The following is a 22,592-nucleotide window of genomic DNA, read 5'->3' on the forward strand; positions in this document are numbered from 1 at the left end:
AAATGACTAGACAGTCCCGTAGTTCCAAAATTTTAGCAAAGGCATTATAAGACAGTACAGACAACATGAATGCTATGCTATTTCCTCAGTAAAATCTGATATATATATTTTAATTTTGTTTTATTTTTTTTTTACAAGTATATACCGAACATAAAAATATATATGTATCTTTCCCAGATTCAACTAAAAAGCAAGCTCCCTCCCCCTCTGGAAATAGAATTATAAATGGCAATTTCATTCCCAGATAACACTAAGGAAGGTGAACCCTTAATATCCTGTGTGAGTGCTGGAACCTGGAAGGAGGGAAAAGAGAACAAGAAATGATACTTTTTAGGTACAAACCTACCTTTACATAAAGTTGTTATTTAGGCAGAGATTTTCTTTGACATTATTATTTGTATTTTTTTTCATCTCCTCAACCACATCCTAGTCCTCCTCTGTCCAGACAGCTAGAGACTCTCTGCTCACATTCTACCTCACATGGGCTCCTGCCTGGACTTGACCTGGACCCCAATAATTCTGGGCTTAGGAACTCACACACTTCAAAACCATAATCTTCATTCTTCTAATAAATCTGATCTGTGGAATAATACCTCTTTAACCTTCCTCAAAATATATGCCTCTTAAATACAAACCAAACTTTAATAGAGCGGCCCTCGTATGTTACTATGCTTGAGAATCACTTGGTGAGAGTGTGAAAAACTCCTACTCCCAGGATTCCCTCACAGATATTCTGATTCAGTAGGTCCACTATAAGGTCTAGGAATTCACTTTTTCAACAAAGACCACAGATGTTAAGCAAACTGAACTTTAGGGAAAGCTATTTTCACTAATGAAAATAGCAGTAAAAACTATTTTCACTAATGAAAATAGCAGTAACAGAAAATAAAACATTAAGCTAGAATAGAGGAAGGAGTCTCTCTCCCATGCCCTCTCCTCTGTGGCCCTCACTGGCTTACCCCTGCCCTCCTTCTCTTCTTGAGGATATGACGCCCAGGCTTCCCAGCCAAGGACTCTGCGCCCTGAATCACTAAGCTGCCCCAGCTTTATCCAGTTCTTCTTTATGTCTCTTTGAAATCGAATGGAGAAAGACATGGGATGGATTTTCCCTCTTTGAAATCAAATCAAATTACTGCACTCCCACCACACATAAATTCTACTCTTGAGGGCTATTGTATTTGGCAGTGAAAAAAAGGTATTCTAGTGTTTAGAAAAAAGTGATTGAAAATGTGTGAAAGACCTTGTTTAGTGAATTGTGTTTAAAAGGTATTCAAGCATTGTTTAAACCTTTGTACCAATTTTTGTAGGCTACAGCCTGCCTTATCTCACATTTTCCCCAATCCACCTGTGCTGGGTTGAACAGTTTTCCCCCAAATTCCTATATGTCTGTAACCTTAGAATAAGACTTTATTTGGAAGTAAGAAGTTTGCACATTTAATTAATTAAGATGAGGTCCTAGGTCTTAACACATTACAGTGGGCTCTAAGCCAATGACTAATGTCCCTATAAGAATTAAAAATAGAGACACAGAGACAAGATGCAGACACAAAGGGCAAAGGCTATATAATGATGGAGGCAGTTATTAGTGATGCATCTACAATAAGAGAATGCCAAGAATTGCTGGCCGTCCTTGAAGCTAAGAAAGAGACATGGGATGGATTTTCCCTTAGAGTCTCCGCAAGGGATCTACCATGCTAACACGTGGACTTTGGACTTCTGGCCTCCAGAACTGTGAGAGAATACATTTATGTTGTTTTAATCCTAGTTTGTGGTAATTTATTAAGGTAACCTGAGAAAACTTATATACTGCCTTTCTAGTCTTACCTCACTTTACTCTCTTATTCTTATCATCACGTCAGAAAGCAGCCTCCACATCTTGCCTTTCTCTGTTTACCCTCCCGGAAGTCCTTCCGCTTTCTTTCAGCCAGTTCAAATCCAAGGTATCCCTCATGGTCCAATTCAAATAGGACTTTTTCTATAATACCTTCCCTTAACACCCTAACTGAAACTCAGATATTCAGCTATTTCTCTGAATATCTAGAGTAAGCACTATTTGAACAAACTATTTATTAAGTAAGCATAACTTAGCATTATGACATTCCTTGTTAACAACATGAACTACTAATTAAATCATCCAATGTTATTTAAATTATATCATTATATATATCTTCATTTGGATTATAAATTGTGCAGTAAAGGATTAACCTTGCCTAAGAGAGGTTTGGCCTTTGTCCTTGGCTTCTGGGAGGTAACCTCTAAATCCCTGGAATATTCTGCCTGATTAGAATACTCTTGTTTACCTGAGGCCTTGGGCCATACATCAAATATCCTGCTAATTCTTTGCTTGCAATACATCTTAATTCTCATAGCAACCGTTTGAAGTATTATTGTTAATTTTACCTCCTTTACAGATGAGAAAACAGATAACAAAACATTTAACAAGTATGTACAACTAATCCACTAATATCAACTATTTAAAAATCCTGAATCTCTTAATTTTTCTGGCCACAATCGTCTTTTTCCATGTTACCTCCTAGCCAATTGCACCGAAAAAATTTTTCCCACAAGTTGACTGTATCCCTCACCTCTACTTCCTCGTTTCTCACACATTCCTTCACTCGCCCTAACGTACTGATTTCCACCTTTGCATCAAAATGGTTCTTGTCAAGGTCTACAAGTACCTTCATGTTGCCAAATCCAGCAGAAGTGCTTCAGTTTTTATGTAATACTCAATCTCACAGTTTACCAAGTCCATTTTCTTTAAACATTTCTTCGTATTCTTCTGGCTTTTCTGTTATTTGCTGATCCTAATTAGTCTCTTTTGATGACTTCTGCTCCTGTCCCCATATGTACTTTTAAATGTTGGCATGACCCAGGGCTCCCTTTGGGACCCCATTCTTCCTATGCTGCCCCCTTAGATGATCTCATTCCCTTGATTTGCAAACATCTATACACTCATGATGCCCAAATCTATAATACCAGCCCTGACTTCTTCCCTGAGCTCAAGACTCAAATATCTATTGTTCATCATTTATTCCTCTTGTTAACACCATTGTATAGAGGAAGCTATAGGTGTGGAAAAGTCAGACGCTCACTCTCCCGGTGCTTCTGTGGCTTGGTGTGGGCATCAAAGGAGTCTTTGCTTTTCTTGCTCTAATCATCACCCAGGATATTTGTGTTCAGCTGGAACCCAATAAGAAAATTGTAAGTCAACACAATTGATTTTTTTAATAATTAGGGAACTCTTCCTGTACAACATATGCATAATATATGGGTATTTCATGCAACATTTCATAAGTTTTAAATATTTAGATCCAATTCAGCTTTCTAAAAGTTTATGTGATAGCTCAAACAGTCATCAGTTTTTATCTCGATCTTAGAATAAAATCCAAACCCCTTTTAATAGTCTTTACTGATATCAAATACAGCTCTTGCTCCCCACTCCCCCAACCCATATTCTAGCCATATTGCCCTTCCTATTCTTTGAATGTTATTTTCTACTCTGGACATTGGTTCTTGTTTTTCCCTCTAACGGGCATATGCTTTTCCCCCATGATCTAATATGGCTGACTCCTCAATCTCCAGGTCTCAACCCAAATGTCATCCACTCATGAAGTCTTTTCCTGACTCCCAGCCCAAAAGAAGTAGGAGCCCCCAGTTACTTTGTATTGCATGACTTTGTTTACTTCCTTTACAGAACTTAACACGATCGGTAATATTTTAAATTTTCTATCCATGTCCCACCCTCTTCTGTCACCATTAGAATATGAGCTTGAGAAGAATAGATTTCTTGAATCTTACTATTGTACCTTGACACCTTATAACAGTGTCTGGCCCACAGCTGGCTCTCATAATTCATTTGTTCAATTAATTTGTATTACTAAGCGCATGTGGCAGAATTTGAACTTCAGTTGAATTTGACTCCAAAACCCAAGCTCATAAATGCTCTGTTTGACTAACATTTCATCTAAAGCATGGGGAAGTAGACAGTGAAGGATGACATCAGTTGACATCAGCCAAGGCAGATTTCCTGAAAAAGATGTGAATAATTTGGATATATGCAAACCCTTAAGGGAGAACATTATAGAACAGGTGAACGCACAGAACTAGAAATCAGCTGGATTTATGAAGCAGATGACAAGGAAAGCTTAATTATAATTATAATGGAATTGATATTAAACAGACACAACATAACTCTTTGGTGGAAAAGTTTAATTCAATCCTAGTTTTTTCAAGTTTCCATAACAAATTTAAGTTCCATTTGGAGCTGATGAATACACTTAATTTGGGGCTGATGAATGCACTTACGCATTTACATATATCTATATCTATCTATATCTATCTATCTATCTATCTATCTATCTATCTATCTATCTATCTATCTATCTATCTGTAGTGGGCAGAGCTACTATGGGCAAACCTACAGACTCAGGTTAGAATCTATTATAAGAGATGAGATAGGAGCTGCTGGCTGCTATCCATTAGTGCCCAAAAGTTGATTAAAACCCAAAATGGTACTGGGAATCTTCCTCTTTATTCATGTTTGCTTTGAGCTATGCCATAATATTCAGCATGGCTGATACCTGGTAGGAAGAGCAATGGAAATTGGAGGTAAGAGTGGGGGCAAGGTTTGGATAATAAAAATGTTTCACTTTACAAATAAATTGAAGTAAGCATTCTCCAAAATGTTGCCGCTCACATATTTTCATCTTGTTTCCAACAATATGCCACTTTCATTTTGAAGTCTAGTGTTGTTAACTAGGAAAGCCTAATTAATATATAGAAAAAAGTATTATTCACCTCATTCAAATGGTTAGAAAAATAAACTTAGCTATATAAACCATGATTCCCAAATGCAGCTGAGGGCCAACTACAAACTACAACTTCCACTCAGAGATAATGAAGCATGAAATGGCACTTTAGAATTAAAATTACATTGTGAGAAAGTGCTTTGTAAAACTCAAGAAAAAAAATAGTATTGACATGTTGAATAAACTGCATAGAATACACTTTCATATGTTATTGGCCAATAAATTGTATGCTGTTTGTAGGGATTATTTTTCTTCCATTTTATGTGAGTCTTTGCTTTTTCTAAATGTTACAGTATTTTCTAATAATTTCCTATAGGAACAATGTATTGATAGATTTGGTTTAAAATCATTTTCAGAAAGTAATGCATCTGGGTGGGTCTGGAGTTTTATTACATCAGGTAACTATTGTGGTCAAATTCTAAATGTACATTCTTTTGAGTTTTCCTCATAAAAACTTTCAGACCTCTCTGTTTCTTGAATTGTCATGTGTTTTTATCTCTTTGGATTTGTTTATTTACCATCCTACCAATAACCTGAAAACTTCAGCTGCTCCTTACCTTTTTCCAAATATTGAAGAAAGTCCCTCATGATCTAATCGGTAAATAATTCATTCATGCAAAGCCCAAAGGAACTTTTCAATCTGCTGTCTGATCTTAAGTGTTATTAAAAAAATGAACAGTATCTTTATTCAAATATTTTATTTAACTCCTAGGTGTGTCATATTGTGCCTGCTGACTAGCTTTATTCTTATTCTTCTTGATTTTGCTGTAATAATTATATAACAATTACATATATCTATTCATGAATTTTGCTGATTTAAAAAAATTTGCTTGAGAATAATGCATTTTGTATAGCAGGATATAAAAAATTAATAGTGATTTTATTTTTCTCCCTACATAACAGGAAATGTTTCCAATTATTTTGTAGAGCAGGACATTTGGTACAGATAATGTTGCTATAGCAACTTTAGAACAGGCTTAATTTGGGCCACAGTGAGTGTACCCACTTGTTTTAAATTCATCATTCAGGCTAATCTAGCATTTACATGGAGAGCTGCATGTACAAACACTGCAACAGGAGTGTCTATGTGGAAAGTTGTTTAGGGATACTATGCCTCAAATTTCCACTTGCATTCATGGCATTTATTAGAGTTTATATCACAGTACCAAGTGCTATAATGTTTATTAAGAAAAAATAAAAACTTACCCCAATTTTACTAAAGATTAAAAGCTTTGAAAATCAAACCTTAGCAGATCTCTGGAAATATTTTCACATTAAAATTCACTTTACTTTCTAACATTAAGACTTACAACATCTTAGAGAGGAAATATTTATTATGTTTGCCTGAAGAAAGAGATTTTAGCTATTTCTACTGTGATGACACCATGTACCTATAAGAATCTTGACAGTATTTATACATATATTTAGGATCAAGATGACTTCAGATGAGGATACATGAGGTTTCCCGGTTCTCGGAAAGCATGCTCAATGTGCAGTGGTTTTCAGGTTTCAATCTCATAAAGGTTAAAATCTTTAATTTATGATTCCAGGTCTGATTCAATCTCTGTTACAATTGAGGTATTGCCTTTGAAGCAGGAAATATATTCACACCCTTTCACGTCTGCCTAGAATTCATTTCCTATTCCCTTATATTAGGATTCCCCTCAAATGTTAGGTCCTCTATCAAACATTTCCTCTTTTGCACTTCCCCTCTGCTTCAGAATATTGGGTCTAGACTGGGCTCTGCTATCTCGTATATTTATTTACGTATTTCTCACTAGTGGACAGAGAGTTCCATGAAGAATACCTGCTTAAACCTGGTGTCTTCTTCCCCAAAAGCAAAACAAATTTAACCAACATTTGCTTTAATGAACCAACACATAGCTATTGACCACTTACCATGAACTATAATAAGTGTTATGTACTTACTCTTTTCATTTAAGTCACTAGGAAACAAAATTACATGTATATAACTTATATATGTATACATATTTAAAATATAAATTGTATCGATTATTTCAAATATTAATTTATATATATGAATATATATGTTTATATACATATATATCTATATATATATATATATCTATATATATATATATAGATATATATATCTATCTATCTCACCATCGTGAAATGACACCTGAGAATACAAAGCAATAAATGTCACCTATAAAATGACTAAAGCCAACAATAAGAAAAATAAATGATATAAGAGTTTCAAAGATAGTCAGCTCGGGAGGTCAGAGAAGATTTTAAGAAAACAGGAAGATTTGAACTAAACCTTAAGTATAACTGGAAATTGGGGAACTAGCCAGAGAGTGAGAAAAGTTTTTTCAGAGAAAAGCAAGAACAAAAAGCAGTGGAAACAGGATAACTGATTCAGGGACAGTAAATATGCAAATGTGGCTAGGTCTAAAGCTATCTAAAGAAGAGGAATTATTTATATTCCAGAAGAGTGGTTAAGATAAGATACCTTAGAAAAAAATGACTGCAGATTCTAGAGAAGATTTTTAATTATGCACTATAGAGTTCTAGTGTCCAGTCCTAGAATTGGTTCTGATATTTGTTATTGACTATTACTTTTCCCTCAGAGCATTTTTAGAACAACAACAAATAAAAGTCATGACAAAGTAAAATATGAAATGCTAAATTATTTCTCAAATCTACTATTTCCCAATAAGAATGTATTTAGTAGATATTTCACGCAAGACTGAAATACAATAAAACAGTATAATGTAAGACAGATAAATTTAGTTGATATCTCATCTGCTCTGAGCTACTAGTTTCATATTTTTCATTTGAATTTTTTAATCTCTTCATTGACATGACAGAAATATGTAAAACAAAAACAAAACAAAAAAATAACTATATAAAAGATAATTGAGCTAATGATAGAGAAAAGATTTGAAGATCATCTTCATGGTTCAAGAGATATAACAAAGGGGGGCTTTTAAACTTTGCATTCTATGACTGTATTATCCAAGAAAATAAATTTTCTAGAAAAAAAGAGAATAGGTATTGAGATTTTTAAAATCTTAATTAGTCATTATATATGCTCAAAAGAATAGAAAACAGGTAAAATTGAAAAGAAATCATTAAAAGGAAAAAGTGTAGGAGGCTCTAAATCTAATTTAATGAGAGGTCAAGATGTAAGTTTGCATAAAAGGCTAATTCTGAGGGGAAACATTAAATAAACATGTGGGAGTCAACTATTACAGCAAATGAAGATTGGATTTAGAAAACCGTAAGGAAAACAGGTATATACGTGACAAATTCAACAAATATAAAAAGCTAATGTTTAACCTTTAAATCAGTGATCTAGGAGACTGAAACACACTAAGTATAGTATAAAAATCCATGCCCCAAATTACCAAAATATTATGATTCAGGATCAAAAATTGCTAGTCTATTGCTAGCAATATGTTAAAGGTAGAGAACTTGGGTTTAATGGCATGATATTAAATCAATCATGAGAAGTAAAGGCAATATAAAACGGGATGGATAATTTTATACTTTTGCCTCCCAAGAGCATTGAGGATTAATGAGATGACAACACATTTCCATTTGATACAAAAGGAAGGCAATGAAGCTTCAGTGGAAAAGTGTCTTTATTAATCAGGAAATACGTTTTGTTTGAACATTAAAAACGCTAAGCTTGGAATTTCCCATACTAGAGCCCTAGCAAAATAGCCTTGCTTCTATTTTAGAGACTTACATTTCTGTTTCAAAAAATAATCACAGGTCAGGATTCTCCCTAACCTATATGAGTCAAATAAGTGATTGTCCTTTTTTTTTTTTTCTTTTGGCTCTGCAGAGAATAGATATTGTCTCATCTTTCTGAACATTATCCATTGTCTCACATCAGTTAGAGTCATTAATTAGAGCTCTAACCTCATTTAATGATAAAACTAGAATTTGATATATAGAAACTGTAGTAATATTGTAGCATATATTAATCACTTACCATATTCCAGGCACTGTGCTACCTCAAAGGTACTGTGTCAGTCAGGCTCCAAGCAGGAGACAGAAACCTCACAGTTAACTTGAATAGAGTAAGTTTAATACAAAGGATTATTAGCTTTAATGGGGGGGTCAGAGGTAATAGAGAATTATGTTCAATGTTAATATATTAAGTATGTTCATTACAGTACCTCATGTCATTCTCAGTGTGATTGTGCTATTTATCAATTCTTTGTCTCTCACCTTCAAATTGACCCATCATCATTCCCTGGTCTGAAAACAGAGAACTGAAACCTTTGAATATTTTTTCTTTGCAAAGTTGAACAAGGTGAAGCTTTGTCAGAAGAGGATACTGAGGAATGTTGAAGGAGAAAGGGGTGTTTCTCTTCATGGGTCTGGTGTGCTCCGCTGGCCAGGCTCCTGCAGTGAGCACACTTTCGCCAGAAAGTTTCCCTGGCACCCTGTCAGTCAGCAAGCTTCACAGCCAAACATCACAAGGGAAGCATCTCCCTGTGGATGGCTTCCCCTCGTACTTTCTTGGGCCATTTTGCAGCCAGCACATTCCACTTGTTCTCCCCTGGGTGCTCTGTCTCGGGTATCCTCAGGTAGTCACTCCTTATTAACTGTTACTGCTGCATTCTGTAGAGTTCTTTAGCCAATTCTCCATTACCTCCAACCCCTTTAAAGCTAATACTTTTTTATATTCAACTTACCCTGTGACTGTGAGGTTTCTGTCTCCTGCTTGGAGCCTAACTGACACAGTGCCTTTGAGATTGCAGTTGTAAAATTCATTTTATTGAGAGAGTAACTTTTCCGATATCATATACCTAAGAACGGGAAGAATTGGGATTCAAATCTTTTTTTTACTAACTTCGCAGCTCACTACTTAAAGTATGTATGGCCAGATATAATTTGATAAGCTCCCCCTTTTTATTCTTAGAAGTGTCTCAGTTTGTTTGATAAATTACATGGCCACCCTAATTATATTAGACTATTTCTCATTTTGTTTAAACCAGCAATTCTCAAGCCTTTTACCTCATGACGCAATTGAGAATAAAAGTCACATGCATGTCATACTTTTTGTTCAGTCACTTTAACCCCTTTCTCTCAATCTCTAGAAAGTATATACCAAGACAAATCCGAGATGTAATATGGAAATAACCTTGAATCAACTATAATTTATTATAAAGGCAAGTCCTCCATGTATTTTAATATTTTGCCTACTATCAGTAATTAACTACTTTTGATATCTTACAGCTTATTGAGACACTATATGCATTGAAAGAAATGGTTATTTTAACCCATTCACTAAGGAAACATCTTCATATGTGACCTAAAGCTTCTCAATTGTTCTATGCAGTATACAATTTATTATGTATAATATGTAAATTATTAATATACAGTGTATCGTTTATTAATATATAAATTGTATTGTTTTATTAGTATACTCTTAAAAACAGTTCATTATTCAAAGGGTGCCAAGTTACATTTCAAGCAGGACAATTGCTTTGATGCTTTATCTCTATCCTAAATATTAACTTTTTACATGTAAAAAACTCAGAGTAGGATCTTTAGATAGCAAAGACACACACAAAACTGTACATCTCACAGGGACTGTCCTACAATAAGTTTTTTAAAATGTGACAGCATCTTGCCTTTACATCTTCAGATAAACTACTAAATATTTTTCCCAATAAGCCAGGACTAAACATTCCTTATTAATATGCTAAGAATTTTCAGTTTCCCTAGGTTATAAAATGCAGTTTTTCTAGCTTTACATCTGATGACCATCAAAGTTATAGGTCTCCACTTCACAGTTCAGAAACCAGAACATTCAGAAGAGGGACTGAATGTATGGTAATTTGGAAACGAGACAGTGGCACATCTTACATAACTCAATAACCCAATAACAAGTAAATGGGTTGAATGGATAGATGAATACTGTTCCTTTATGTGTTGAATGGGGAGATGAATACTATTTCTTCATACAAGCATCATCTGCAGTTACCCAATATGCTAATGAAATATTGTGATTTATAATACATATATATTTGGTCTCAGTCCCGTTTCTGGCACAGAGTTCCTACAACCCATGGAATTTCCCAAGTGATGAGAGCAACAAAGGTGTCTCTTGTGATGTTAATGAGGTGACTTTTGGACCCCACCTAAGTATGGGGGCTGGGTGACAAAAGGTTTAGAATTTACTCCCTTAGACAGCAGAGGGCCTGGAGGTTGAATCAATTGCCAATGGCCAGTGATTTACTCAATCATGATGATGTAATGAATACTCCATAAAAACCCAAAAGGACAGGGTTCAGAGAGCTTCCAGGTTGTTGAACATAAGAAGATTCAAGGACAGTGGTGTACTGGAGAGAGCATGGACGCTCCTACCCTTTGCTCATACCTTGCCCTGTGCATCTCTTTCATCTGGCTGTTCCTGAGTTATATCCTTTTATATTAAACAGGTGATCTAGTACCGTGTTTCCCCGAAAATAAGACCTAGCCGGACCATCAGCTCTAATGCATCTTTTAGAACAAAAATTAATATAAGACCTGGCATTATTATGTTATATTATATTATATTTATTATATTATATTATATTATATTATATTATATTATATTATATTATATTATATTATATTATATTATATTATATTATAGACCCGGTCTTATAGTAAAATAAGACCGGGTCTTTTATTAATTTTTGCTAATAAAAGACGCATTAGAGCTGATGGTCCGGCTAGGTCTTATTTTCAGGGAAACACGGTAAGGAACATGTATTTCTGAGTCCTGTGAGCTTCTCTAGCAAATTAATTGAAGCCAAGGAGAGGGATAATGGGAACCTCTGATTTATACTCAGTTGGTCAGAATTGCGGGTAACAACCTGGACTTGCAGCTGGCATCTGAATTGCATTGCCAAGGAGGGGGGCCACTGGAACATCCAATCTATAGCTGGTTGGTGAGAAGCACAGGTCAGAAGCCTGTGCTCATGACTGGCATTTGAAGTGGGGGCAGGTAGTCTTGTAGGACTGAACCCTTAACCTATGGAATCCGATGCTGTCTCCTGTTAGTGTCCAGGAATTGCTTGTTGGTGGGGGAACCCCTCCTCCCTCCATGTTGAAATTGAATCTCAGAACACTACAAGAGCTTCCCTCAATATTGTGTAGCCTGAGTATCTCAAATGTGCCAGGCAGTGACAATTTCAGACTCCTATTTGCAGTAAGGAGAAGCGCTTTGAGAATCCAACCTTGTCATCTTAAGACCATGTGGCCCATGTCTTTGCATGGGGATAAAAGAATGAGACGGGACCTTGCTTCACCAGGAGTCTTCCTGGGATGGGTAGCTGTGACTCATCACTCTTTGAGGCTTTGCCTACAGGCTTCTCAGCAGAGCTTTGGCTTCTGCAAGCCACCACATCTGCTTGCTGCATACGTACTAGTGAGATCTGCCTCCCTTAAGATATTTAATATCCATCACAGAGGCACCCGTGTCTGACAGCAAAAGCATACTAATGAATGCTGTAGAAGCAGGTTCAGGAAAGATTATGGAAATTGTTTACAGAAAGCTTAAAATGGATGATACACTAACTGCTCGCATGGGTTTCTGTTGATTGCTTCTAGAAATAAGATATTGCTGTTCATGTGATTATTTAGAATCATTTGGCAATTTGGATTCTCTTAACATTCCAGATAGTCTCTATTCTTTCCTAGAATCACAAAACAGTTAGTTGATAGTACTGACTAGTACTTGAATGCTTAGCAATGTATCTCTAGTTCTCAAACTCCTGTTCTCAGCTAGAATATTCATTTGTAAAATACTTCGCACATTTCTCCATAGTGAATATTTGTACTGATTACAATGTGAGAGTTTACTTTTGTGATTATGCAACCTCATTTTAGTAATATGTGTTTTTGAACATAGGGCCATAACATACTTATAATAAAAATAAATATGTATGCAGTAACAATACTTATATGTACCTTTTAGAGATATTCTGTTCTGATAGAGTGTTTGTTCATAAAGATCTTTGCATATTTAGAACCATTATTTCTGAAAATTACAATCAACAGTTATTGAAGAGAAAATTGGAAATCCATGGTATAGACTCTTCAGATAATAATCAATTTAACATAAAAAGAGCTACCAAGGGCGGCCAGATGGCTCAGTTGATTAGAGCGCAAGCTCTCAACAACAAGGTTGCCGGTTCAATCCCCACATGGGATGGTGGGCTGCGCCCCCTGCAACTAAAGATTGAAAACAGCGACTGGAGTTGGAGCTGAGCTGTGCCCTCCACAACTAGACTGAGGGACAAATGACTTGGAGCTGATGGGCCCTGAAGAAGAACACTGTTCTCCTATCTTCCCCAATAAAATTAAAAAAAAAAAAAAAGTTACCGAGTTTGTACAGGCACTTGAAAGGTACTAAAGTTAAAACCTTAGCTGGATTTCATTTTAGAAAAGAAGCTATATGCCTTTTATTCCTCTGTAAATGAATGGATACTTTTTGATTATAGAAGAAATAGGACTACAGAAACCAATTTTATGCACTTCTCTTCTGCCACGCTTTTACTGAAGTGACCAGACAGTGACCTCCGGCCCATTTTTGGCCCCTTAACCTGGTGCTTAGGCAGTACCAGTTTTTGTTTGTTCAATTATTTCAGTGTCAATGCCATGCCTGGGTGTTCTACGCCTTTCAGCTAGCATTAAGGTGCAGGGAGAGAATGAAGGAACATTTTTTTAAATGTGTAATATCAATAGTGCTTGTATGGGGTTGGGGACTCTGAGATGTGAATGTTTAAGCTTTTAAAGAGGCTGAAAAAAGCAACAAGTGATTGTTAAATAATAAAAACTTTCCATAATTACTAGTCACACTGCCTTAGCTGTAACAGGCAAAATATTTTGTATGCCATTATATATCCTGTGGTCCATCCCATCTCCCATGAGACAGAGATTAATGCTGCAATACCAAAGAAGGAAAATGTGATTACACCAGATTTTATTGTAATACCATTATCGATTTGTTGCCATAATAATGTAGGATGCACATTGCTTTACTCCAGTAAGTTTTTATTTTTCTCCACTTCCCCTTAGAGATTTGAGAGCCTATATGTGTATAAAATTGCAACCTTGAGTCTGCAATTGGAAAGTCTATCCTTTGTTCTAAAGTTACCTTTAATCTGACTACAGGTAGGTATAAACTATCTTAGTAATAGAATGTATATCCCCCGTACTATGAATTTTCCATCATTGCACTACTGTCTTAAGCATACCTTAATATTTAAGGTATATCTGGACACACGGAGATTTTTCCTCCATTTTAATCATTTTTATTCATGGGATGAAATGCATTCTGCAGTATTATAGATTTCAAACTTAAGCAACAAAAAGCAATGACACCAGCCTTCTTCTCACTACTCTTTTAAAAATAGAAAACACATTTCAGTTAGTCTTATTAAAGCAAAACAAAAAGCTTTTGACTTTTTAGCGCTTTCTATCTTCGCATCATTGATTGCCATTTAAAACATACATTTCCCTCTCACATTTTTGCTTGTTACTTTGCCACTACCAATATTTCGTTAATACCATCAAATTTCATTGTAAATTATTACGTAACACGTAAGTTCAGATATCTTCTGAATATCACATTTTATATAATAGGAACCTTTTGTAATACAAATGTTATTCCTGACCCAGTTTTCTTTTCTCTACCTTTATACTTTCCCTCGGCCACTTCATCAATTCTCATGGCTTTGTATACCACCTCCATGGGGATAGTTTCCAAGTTCATATCTCTAGCTCTTTTCTGAGTTCAGACTCTTGTAGTCAACTGTCTGATTAACATTACATGTCTCAAAGGCATCTCAAACTTCACACATCTAAAGTGAAGCTTTTAGTTTCCCTTTTACCTGCTCCCTTTCCTCTTTCTTCTCTCAATAAATGTCATCACTATCCACCCAGCAGTTTGTGTCGGAAAGCTAGGGATTAGCCTTCTCCTCATTCTCCACATCCAATCCATCAGCAACTTCTGATGGTTCCATCCCCTACATATATATTCCAAATCTATCCATACTACTCCATATACACTCCCTCTACCCCTGCCCTAACCACCACCCAGCTCCTTCTACTGCTCTCTCAGTGTCCATTTACAGTGTCCTCTTACCCATTCCCCACATGGGAAACAAAATATTCTTTTAAAATATAATTTAGATTGTGTCACATCCTAATTTTACTTAGAATAAAATGGAAAACTCTTAATGTGATATTTAAAATCAGATCTAAACTTTGTATTTGGGCTTACAAAACCTGGCCCCTGCCCATCTCTGTAACATTACTTCCGCTCTGCAAGCTATGCATGCACTTTCCTGCTCATGAACTGTGAATGCTCTTTTTCCTGCTCTTTGAATCCCTGGCTCCTTTTTACCCTCCAGGTCTCAATTTAAATATCACCTACCCAGAAATATTTTCTTCTTGACCACCTATTTAAGTATGACTAACCAGCCTCCTACATCACCCCATTATTTTCTTTCACAACACCTCCCACCTGCCTATTTTCTTTATAACACTTTCAAAAATCTATAATTATTTAACTAATATATTTACGTTTAATTGCTTATCTTTATCTCTGGACTAAAAGTTTAATTAGGACACAGATATTGTCTATCTTGTTTATCTTTACAGCCCCTGAGCCTAACACAGTGTCAGTCACATAGGAAATGACAAATATACAGACTGGTGTTCCCTGGATCCTCACTTAATATAGTATTGTCTATTACTGTTTATCACTTCTGTTCCCATCATCTACTTCACTAACTTTATTCAAAATAAACATTTCAAATTTATTTCAAGTTTTATTACCTTATCACTGTTGACTTATAATTCAAAAATAATCTTAAAGGTGTTATTATTTAACTAATCATCTAAGCATTTTCTTCTATAATTTATCCCATTCCATCACATACCCAATATATTAGTTTGTGTTTAGTAACAAACAACCAAACAACTTCAGTGGTTTTTACAATGCAAGTTTCTATTTACTTTTGCTCCATATCCCAGGTATATCAGCAAGGGTCTCTGTTCCACATAGTCATTCAGGGATGCAAACAGATGGACAGAGACTCACTATTTTATAGCTGCAACTTACATGAGATTGCCTCTTCAGTTTCCACAGGAGAAGACAGAAAGTAGAAATTTCACATACATTTTTTTCTTATTCCAGAAGTAGCACACCACACTTCTATTCATATTTCATTGACTATTATTAGTGGCATGGCTCTGCAAGGGTCCAGTAAGTGAAAAATTCAGGGATCATTCTTTTGTCTGCCAGTGCTGCTATACTATCCAAATGGTATAACTAACAATCTTAAAGATTCTAGAATTCTTTGTTTTTCTATTTTATATTAAGGGTGTGTGTGTGTGTGTGTGTGTGTGTGTGTGTGTGCGTGTGTGTGTGTATTACTCACCTTAAATATATGGCACTTAACTTATAATGTAATTCAATTTAGGAGAGAATGATTTTCATAGATGTGAGTAGTTAATATGTATATTACACATGGCACAAAACCTTGAAAGAAGATATATTTTATAATGTACTGTGTGAATTAATATAATAAAAGCAATAATGTAACCATGAGTGAGAAAAATAGAAATAAGAAAAATGAAATGAATATTTTATTGAGCCATAAAAATAAATACTATCTCAAGAGGAATTTGTTCTTTCTATCTGACAAAAACATGTAAGCATAAATATATAAAAGAAAAAGTTCCAATGGATTCCCATTGCTCTCTAGATCAAAAACTCTTCACTATATCTGTCAAAGTCTTCCATCAGTTATTAATACCCTGTCTGTTTTACTCTTTCAAAAATATATCTTTATTTGTGCTAAGCACTAGCAGTGGAAATTTGAAAAAAATATATGGTCTCTGACTTCAAGAAATCCACATAATGAGGGAAGGCTAACTTGTAAATGGTTAAGGGCAGTGTGTTAATGCTTTCAATAAAAGTATCTGCAAGTGCTATAGGAACAGAGAAGAGGTATAGGGAAGTCTTATATAAGCAGCAACATTTATCAAATTCTTCAAGAATTGTTTGGCGGGGAGCAGGGAGTGGGGAATCCATTACAAACAACTGCACCAAGATCCAGAAAGACATTTATGTCTAACTGTCTTGCATATCAATACAGATCCTATGTACACACCTATTTTTTTTTTAATTTTTCAGTTACAGTTGACATTCAATATTATATTAGTTTCAGGTGTACAACATAGTGAATAGACATTTATATAACTTATGAAGTGATCACATTGGTAAGTCTAGTACCCTTCTGATACTATACATAATTATTACAATATTATTTACTATACTCCTTATACTATACTTTATATCCCCATGACTACTATTACCCCATTTTTAACTGGGTCATTTGTTTTCTTATTGTTGAGTATTAAGTTTTCTTTGCGTGTTTTGGGGAATAGTCCTTTATCAGATGTATCTTTTGCAAATATTTTCTCCACTCTGTGGCTTTTGTTCTCATTCTTTTGATGGTGTCTTTCACAGAACAAATTTTATTTTTTTAATTTTAGTGCTGCAACTTATCAATGATTTCTTTCATGGAGCATACCTTTGATGTTATACAGTAAGTCCTCACTAATGTCATTGACAGGTTCAACACCTTTAAGCAAAGCAATGGAAATGAAACCAGTTTTACCATAGGCTTATTGATATAAATAATAATTAAGTTCCTATGACATGTCATCAACATTATAATGAAATGATGTTGAACTAAACAACATTATTCAAAGACCTGCTGTTTCTAAAAAGTCATTACCACAGCCAACGTCATCTAAATTTTCTCCTCTGTTATCTTCTATGAAATTGTAGGTTCGTGTTTTACATTTAGGTCTATGATCCATTTTGAGTTAATTTTTGGAGAGTGTAAGGTCTGTGCTGTACTTTTTTTTTTTTTGGATATCCAGTTGTTCCAAAACCATTTGTTGAAAGACTATCTTTTCTCCCTTGTATTGCCTTTGCTCCCTTATCCTAGATCATTGACTATATTTACATCTATTTCTGGGCTCTCTATTCTGTTCCATTGATCTATATGTTTATTCTTTTGCTAATACCACACTATCTTGATTACTGTGACTTTATAATAAGTCTTGAAGTCAAGTAGAGTCATTTCTCCAACTTTGTTCTTCTTTTAGTGTGTTGGTATGCTGGGTCTTTTGCCTCCCCATATAAACGTTAGAATCAATTTGTTGATGACTACAGAATAATGTATTGAGACTTTGATTTGAATTGTGTTGAAGATCAAGTTGACAAGAACTGACATCTTGACAATATTGAGTCTCACTATCCATGAACATGGGATATCTTTCCATTTGTTTAGTGTCCATGGGATTTTTAGTGATGTCTACTCTTTCATTTCTGATATTAGTAATTTGTGTCCTCTCTCCTTTTTCTTAGTTTGCCTAGAGACTTATCAATTTTATTGATTTTTTTTCAAAGAACCAGCTTTTGATTTCATTGGTGGTTCTCTCTATTGATTTCCTGTTTTCAATTTTATTGATTTCTCCTCTAATTTTCATTATTTCTTTTACTCTGCTTACTTTGGGTTTAGTTTTATTTTTCTAGTTTCCTAATATGTTTTATCTTCAAACCCAAAAAACGAAAAATATATTTCCTAATTCTGTACACTGAAAAGACCTAGAAACAATGACAGTTTTGTAGCTCTGAGCATTCTTAGTGTCCACATTGTGATCACTACTATGACTTCTTCCTAAAAGGAGCCAAGGATCCTTGGATAAATAGATGCTTTCACATCCAGGGTAGAAAAAATTGAAAATAAGCCTGGATTTCTTGTTATAGCAAAAAAGCAAAGAAACTAGTAATGACTATTAGGGTCTAATAAAAGGATTCAGGAGGCAACTTGAATAGACTCCCACTGGAAAGGGGGGACTCATGCACTTATTCTGCCTTTCTTTAGCTAATTGTAACTCAGAGTAAGCAATTACTTCATATTGGGAAACTTTTTTTTTTATAGAACTATTCCTACTAATAAATGAAGACTGTTTTTAGAATTACAATATTACAATTTTGCAATTCATAGTTAATTATTGTATCTGAAAAATGATCATCAATAGCTAAGATTATACAAGGAGTTGCAGTCAGATAGTATATAACTTTTGAGGATATAGACAACACCATCTCTGAAGTCGTCTTCAATAATACACTTGGATATAATAATTAATACACAGGAAATACAGGGGATACCACAGGGATGCAATCAGCACAATCCAGACAGTGGGAAATTCTATAAGAAAACTACTGGTTTTTTGAACAAAAAAATGTGGAAGAGAGAGAGAGAGAGAGAGAGAGAGAGAGAGAATCTACAAACTTAAAGAGACTTAAGAGACTTGACAAACAGTTGCCATATATGGAAGTATTTTTATCTTTATTCAAACAAACAAAACGTATAGAGCAAAAATATATAGTCACTTATAAGATGATAACCAGAGAAATGTGAATACTAATTCGATATTTGATTATTGAATTGTTATTCATTTTTTAGATTTGTGATAATGATATTTTGCTTGATTTTTAAAGAACGCTGCACATTTTTCAACTGCAAAAAAAAAACAAAAAAAAAAAACCCAAAAAGCACAAATGCAGGTACTCAAAATAACTTCCCTCCTGTGGCTTTCTAATGAAATGGCTACTTTTCTAAAATTGCTATACAAGAACACTGCTTGTGGACGGCTTTCTCCAACTAACACCATCACTTCAAACATTCAGCACAATCGATCTTTATAATAAACTTCATAGTTACAGCATAGAACCATGGTTCATTTCCTTTACAAACAAAAACCTCAGATATGCTCTTGGCAATTCCTAGGGGTCAAAAGAAGCAATTTTTTCTTCTATGGAGCAGACGCCCTTGGCCTTGCCCCATTTTCACCTGCTGTAGTAGTCCATGTGTACTGTCAGACCCAGAAAGGCTAACACCAAAAGTCAAAGGTTTAACTCTGGGATGACTGTGAGCAGTGAATGGTTGTGGTATCACCTTGCAAATACTGCCCAGAGAAAAATCCAGAATATCTGAAGATAGTTAGACCAGATTCCCAATTAGAATAGAAGAAAATCAGTGTACATACCTGAATAGGGTGGTTATAAACAGGAGGAAAGTTAGAACAGGTGTTAGTAAACTAAGTTTAGCTGAGTAATAAGAATGGAATCCCAGTTACAGGGGCTTAGTTTAAGTCAGTAGTTCTCAAAGTGTAATCCAGGGATCCCTGGGGTTCTCCAAGACTCTTTCAAGGAGCCTGTAAGGTCAAAACAATTTCATAGTAATATTAAGATATTATTTGCCTATTTTGCTCTCTCTCCCAAATGTTTTGCAGAATTTCCCAGAAGCTTGTGTCACAGGTGATGGCATCATTACTCTGATGATTAATAGCATATGTGTTTGTATACTCTTGTGCTTTAAAATTTCCTCACTTTTTGTTTCTAAATAGGTAAATATCAGTAGATGTAGCCCACATAACCTATGCTGTTTGAGATACTTGATGATTTTTAAGAGTGGAAAGGGATCCTAATACCAACAACATTCAGAACTGCTACTTGAAGGCATCATCTGTTGCTTTAACTTTTACAACTGCCTCATAATGTATCTCTACCTCTCTCTCATTTTCCCCAAGTGCTTATCCAAAGATGAAAAACTGATTATGTTTCATCTCTGTTGAAAGTTTGTATATCTCTTATAACCTATAATGTAGAGAAGTAGCATAGCACAGAGGAACAAACAAGAAATCCATTGGTTTCACCGAGGGCTAAATTTGAATTCCATGTATGTCAGACTCTGCTAATTGTCCTCCAATAACCACTTCTCTTTCTTCATTTTTGTTATAAAACCCCTGAGTTTTAGCTTAACACATGGCATTACTACTAGAAATTCCTCCCATGAAGATGAGTGTAATCATGTGATCATAGGCATTGGGAGATGAACTGAAATTATATACTTGCAACTTCTGGGTCAAGCTGTCCAGAAAAATAAACTAGTTTCCTTCCATTTCTTTCCTCTTTCAAAGGGGACTAGAGAGTGCCAAGCCAGTCAGCCATGTGAAGGAAGACCATACTTACTTGCTTCAGATTGTCTGCCCAAGTCTGTATTGTTTCATGGAAAAGAAATAACTTCTATATTGCATCAATTTTGACCAAGCAGGCAAAGACCTGGGCTTAACAAGTGCCTGCTTGACCTCTATCCCTGTGGTAAATTTGTATAAAAGGCTCTTTCTAGATATTTTGAGTTTCTGACACTGAGTTCCCATTAACCTGGGTCTGCTCTCATCAATCTTTCACTTGTTTTTATTTAATATTAATGAAGTATGCTAGGTACTGTTCACAGTAGTATAACAACATTTAGTCACCATTCAATATATCCATCAACACCATAGGATCCAAAATGAAGAAAACAGTATCCTGATAGTCAAGCAGAGCAAAGTGACATTAGAGGTCCTGTTTCTTGTGGAAAGACCCAGGATCCATGTGACTGGGCTCTTGGCTATTGATTCTCAACAAATGATAGGGTTTCATATTTATTAGAGGGGGACAATTAGGAAGAAAGTGGGACACTAGTCCATAGCTCCTAAAGTGAAGTGCAGAGTAGACTATATGAGTGTGTGACTAAAAAGTAATGGAAGTACAACTTTAAGCCTGGGCTATTCTAGAACCCAAGGCAAGACAGAATATGCCAGTAGAATGAAGAATCCAAGCTAATCAAGAGCTGGGAAGGTTAAATAAAGAAAAATGCTTCTGTAATGGCAGGGAATATGTGCGGGATGCTGGAATTATACCTTTTATAGACATACTTTCCCATGTGAAAAAGGCATATCCTTTCCCAGCCCATTTTTTGTTTAAGATGGAATTGTGGCCCATTTGAGGCATTGGCAGAGTTATTATTACTTTTTTTACTAAAAATAATTTCAAATTTTATATTATTTTTAGGTCAAATCATATGAAATTGCTGCTTTGTGGATCAAACATGGAGTTAAAAGTTCACACAACTGTAGGAAGATAAGAGTGAAGGCCAGGAAGCCTCTTTTGGGAACTCTCAATATGCAAGAATTGTAGGTAAGTCGCTACTAATAGTCTCCGATACCTGTAGCATCAAAGTGACTGACAGAAGGATATCAAAATGCCAAAGGTAAAATCTTACCTCTACCGTCTACCTAGAGTCTGTCTAAAGCTGAAGGATATGACTTTTTTGTTCTTCCTTATCAATCTCATGTAAGTGCTTCTCAGTAGTAGATTCTAATTAGAATCCTCCTGTCAAGGGAATCTGAGGAATGCAGTTTCTCGGTTTTACACCCCTGTGGTACAGTGGGGAACCTAGAAGAGCTTTAGCCTGTGTTAATGACATTTTTAATAATTAAACTATGAGTAGAGTTTCTAGAGTAGGATAAATAGAGTTCAAAGCAGAAAGAGAAGGTAGAGGAGGAGTTTGGCAACTCAGACCTGATTCTTTTACTCTCAAGTGACCCTTTTCCCTTTGCTCCCTCTTCTTCTCCAGCTCCCTGTCTATTGTGGAAAATGGACATGCTAACACTCATAACCCGTGTGTGTGTATGTGTGTGTGTGTTTGTGTGTGTATACGCATATGTGTGTACTTCCTGTGGGATCCACATACAAAAAAAAGACTTTTAGAGTTATTTTTCTGTTAGTCTCTATACCTTTCTTCATTCGAGGAATAAAAATCACATCTACAATTTTTAAATTGGGAAAATTGGAATTGTTTGAAAATATATTACACATTAACCAGGAAA

At 35.2% G+C, this 22,592-nt stretch overlaps 1 long non-coding RNA gene across 1 annotated transcript in view; it reads left to right on the plus strand.

The window, feature by feature from the left end:
- Positions 1-22,592, plus strand: part of LOC141572868 (uncharacterized) — a 698,703-nt gene that overhangs the window by 533,776 nt on the left and 142,335 nt on the right. Inside the window, exon 6 of the long non-coding RNA XR_012498339.1 lies at positions 21,775-21,900. This is a non-coding gene — a long non-coding RNA (uncharacterized LOC141572868). The remainder of the gene's footprint in view (positions 1-21,774; positions 21,901-22,592) is intronic.

Source organism: Rhinolophus sinicus, linkage group LG01, assembly GCF_036562045.2.
Source record: "Rhinolophus sinicus isolate RSC01 linkage group LG01, ASM3656204v1, whole genome shotgun sequence".
NCBI lineage: Eukaryota > Metazoa > Chordata > Mammalia > Chiroptera > Rhinolophidae > Rhinolophus > Rhinolophus sinicus.